The sequence below is a fragment of the Podarcis vaucheri genome (assembly GCF_965113315.1).
Source record: "Podarcis vaucheri genome assembly, chromosome: 10".
In the NCBI taxonomy this organism is placed as follows: Eukaryota; Metazoa; Chordata; class Lepidosauria; order Squamata; family Lacertidae; genus Podarcis; species Podarcis vaucheri.
This window is the reverse complement of record NC_138748.1, coordinates 9,560,188-9,564,508: the sequence shown is the minus strand read 5'-3', so window position 1 is coordinate 9,564,508 and position 4,321 is coordinate 9,560,188.

Genomic DNA, 4,321 nt, shown 5'->3' with positions numbered 1-4,321 from the left:
TTGTATATGTGACCTGCATAAAGTTTTTTTTTTAAAGGCTTTCAGGACTCTTAATTTTTTATCTATTGCTTTTTCAACTATGTTTAAAATAGTGTGTACTTTTACACTAGCGTAGATTCAAGAGCATTTTACAGAGAATGCCATTCCTGTTTTGAATAGTTAACTTTTCAAAACTTCTGCAGTCTAATATACGGCACTGGATACAAATCCAGTTACTTAAGTTTCCAAATGGGGAAAACAAACAATTGACACACCTCAGTTATATAATAACACATCTGACCTTTATTGTTAGTTAACGAGTATTCCCAAATCCTAACTCCCCACTGACAAGGGCTGTTGTTTCGATGTAAGTCTTAAAAGAAACTGGGTTCCTACTAAACTTTTAATATGCAATAGGAGCCAAACCAGAAGCATAGTCCTATGAAAAGATTTACCAAAAAAGCCCAGTGTGTAACAAAGTACCGTATTTTTCTGTGTATAAGACTACACCCCCCCCAAAAAATATAATGTCAAAAATTAAGGGGCGTCTTATACATGGGGCCATCTCCCCCCATTTTCTTAAAACTGAGTCCCCAAAAATAGGGGGCGTCTTATAGACAGAAAAATACAGCATATTGGATTGTATGTGTTTAATGCCCTTATTCCACTGCAATAGCTATTATTCCACGCTGCCTAAAAAATAGCTTCAAAACAGGCAGTAAATATGATGACAGCTTAATGTTGCTATCCCTGTCACATTTTTCTTCCAGGGGTGAGAAATTCTAAGAATGTGGAACTTAAGCAAGTGTCATTTCTTTTGTTAGATCACTGGGGTCTTATTGGGCTTTGGAATGGTGGAGTACAGGTGGAGGCAGAGAGTAGCTCTCCTACTAACAGCCAAACCCACATAAAACCTTAAAGAACGTAAGAGGTTTTTGGATTGGACCAATGGCATCTGCTTTCATGGTAGCTTACCAGATGCCTGGGACGCGGGTGGCGCTGTGGGTTAAACTACAGAGTTTAGGACTTGCCTATCAGAAGGTCGGCAGTTCGAATCCCTGCGACGGGGTGAGCTCCCATTGCTCGGTCCCTGCTCCTGCCAACCTAGCAGTTCCAAAGCGCGTCAAAGTGCAAGTAGATAAATAGGTACCGCTCTGGCGGGAAGGTAAACGGCATTTCCACGCGCGGCTTTGGTTCGCCAGAAGTGGCTTAGTCATGCTGGCCACATGACCCAGAAGCTGTACGCCGGCTCCCTTGGCCAATAAAGTGAGATGAGCGCCGCAACCCCAGAGTTGGTCACGACTGGACCTAATGGTCAGGGGTCCCTTTACCTTTACCTTATAAATGGTCCCCTTTATCCTTTACCTTACCAGATGCCTAAGCAAAGGCCAAATGCAGGCCCTGAGCACAACAGCACTCTCCCAGCTTGTGAGTCGCAGCAACACACATTCAGAGGCATACTGTTTCTGACAGTAGACATACACATGGATAGTATCATCAGAAAGAGTCCCCTGCAAAAGGCACTTTCCAGAGCTTGCGGAGTCCCAAACTCAGCTCTCTCTGCATCTTTCTATCCTCAGAAACTTCATCGAAATACATCAGCACAAAGGTTTAAAAAAGAATCTGAGAGTAAGGATTTAAACGGAAAGAGAATAAGGGTTTAAACATCATACCCATTTGCAAGCATTCCCCTCTGCCCCACATTATTGTAATTGAGGGAAGGGCAAAACCATCAAACACATGCAAGCCAAAAGCAGATGTGCATTTTCGTAATCTGAGCACCACTGAATTTGCTAGTTTTATCTGTTATTATTCGGATGAGAGTATTTTTCCGTGTATAAGACACCCCCCCATGTATAAGACAACCCCCCCTTTTTTTAAACCCAAAATTAAGAAATTTTGGGGGTTGGGGGAGGTCACTTCTGCCAATCACTCACCTGCCCGCCCCTGCCGACTGCACACCTCGCCACAGCTACCAATTGTCTGCCTGCTAGCCGCCACCAACAGCCCACCCGCCCAATTGTCACAGCCAATCGCAGCCACCCATAGCCTGCCCAATTGCCGCAGCCAATCACCAGCAGGCTTTGCCGCAGCCACCAATCACTCGCCCAATCACCACTGCCAATCTCCTGCTTGCTGCTGCCATTAATCACACATTCCCGCTCTGTATTCCCTATCCGCGTATAAGACGACACCCACTTTTTGCCTTTTTTATAGCAAAAAGCATGGTCTTATTCACAGAAAAATATGGTATGTATCTCCATTCAGGGTCACAATTCATTCCACACACCATAACCAATAAATGATCTTGTGGCATTTAAAAAACCTCATACACCTATTATACCATATGCATTTATGAACTAGAGTCTAGACCGAAACAGCTTGTGCCATAATAAAAACACCAGTCTTTTCAAGTGTCACAGCAATCTTGCTTCTGCTACAGCCAACAAACATGGCTATGGAAACTTGTGACGATATTATGGTGCACCCAACTACCTCTGAATCATGATGGATGATTAGAAAAGTGACAGATGCAGTTATGAAAGTTACCCAAAAATTATAGCTTTACAGAGATTATTATCATTAAAAGAGAACAACCACCTGAAATTACGAATGGAAAAAGCTGAACACAGTATTAAATATTTACAGCTACCGTAAAAAACCTACACCACAAAACTGGAATAGGCAAGTGTCATTATCTACACGCCAACATGAATTTCAGATCCCCATCCAGTTGAGTAATGCAAACCACTGGAGTACATGGTATATGGCAGGCATAGGCAAACTCGGCCCTCCAGATGTTTTGGGACTACAATTCCCATCATCCCTAGCTAACAGGACCAGTGGTCAGGGATGATGGGAATTGTAGTCTCAAAACATCTGGAGGGCTGAGGTTGCCTATGCCTGGTATATGGCAACTGAGCCCACACGCTATTAAGAGGTCAGTGGAAACATAAATAGAACAACCGCTTAACTGCAGTTAAGAAATCAAAAGCCGGCTCTCTCCTCTTTTTCCACCACAAATCCCTCCCATTCATAAAAAGTTGGGTGATGAACTGGCACCAACTGCAGCGAACAGCCAACAAGGCTCTCTTCCGACAAGTTTGTTGTACGGCTTCAAACACAGCTAAAATCCCGATTACTCTTGAATCACAGGTGCTGGTACCCAACGGAGGCTGGTCCACGAGTGTGAATGGGGTGGTGTCTCCTCTGCATCAGCCTGGCCTCAGCTACTCACTTTCTTACTTAGAATCAGTCCAAGGGGTGACACCACCCGTCCGCTTCCTCTTGCTTAGGCTTGGTGCTGCCCTTATAGAATTCAGCAGCGAGGAGCATGCCCTCTGCCTGCCATTGCCTCTGGCTCCACTGACTGCTGGTTTCCTTGCCTTCAGTCCCAAAAGACACCACTGCTGGTGCCTAAGTAACAACTAAGCCTTGTGAAGACGGTCAGGGGAATTTCGTAATAGATGGGAGATCTCCTGATTTATAACACCGGTAGACAGATTGCCTGTTTTCTCTGTACATGGCCCCAAGTAAATGTGTGAAGTGTGAAAGATCTCCAGTCTACCAGAATTCTTTGTATCATTAGCCGAAAGTCCTTTATGGTGCAATCCTGTACTTCTATTCACAAGTCTAAGGTGTATTCCCAGCTATGTACAGGATTGCAGCCATGCAGTACAATCTTAGGCATGTTTACACAGAAGTAGCACTTATTTTTTTAGAAAACGCACTCCCTCCCTAAAAAATGCATATAGCAACACAGCCTTACAGTGTGGTGTTCCTCCTATCAGCAGAACTGCCTTCCAGTTCCTAAGCACTGTTATTTATCTGCATAAACCTGCTTCCACGTTGCGTATTACATGGTGCTAAACGTATTTACCACCACATCAAATATAGCCAATCGCAGTTAACAGTTGCCTCTATAATGCACACAGTGGAAAACATTAGTTTTCTGAACGTGCAATTTACATTTCGGGCAGTATATGAAATATTCTGCATGTTAAAAGTTTAACATAGGAAGTGGCCCTTAGTTTATAAACCTTTCAACGATGTCCATAAGGAATATTCTCCATAAAGCAAAACCAATTTTTGATTTCTTTAACATGTAACAAGTGAATTTGTGATTCCAACACTAACATGACTTAAAAATGAATTACCCATAAATGGCATTGGCACTATGAGTTTCAAATAAACAGAAAACCTTAGGCTGTAAAGTCATTGCTGTAAGGTCAATGTTATCGCCTGAAAACTGAAGCACTAAAATTGATAAAGGGATGTTTTGGAATATTTAACAAGTCTGAGGTTTTAAAGTGAAAATTTTTAAGACCTTCATGAGACTCAA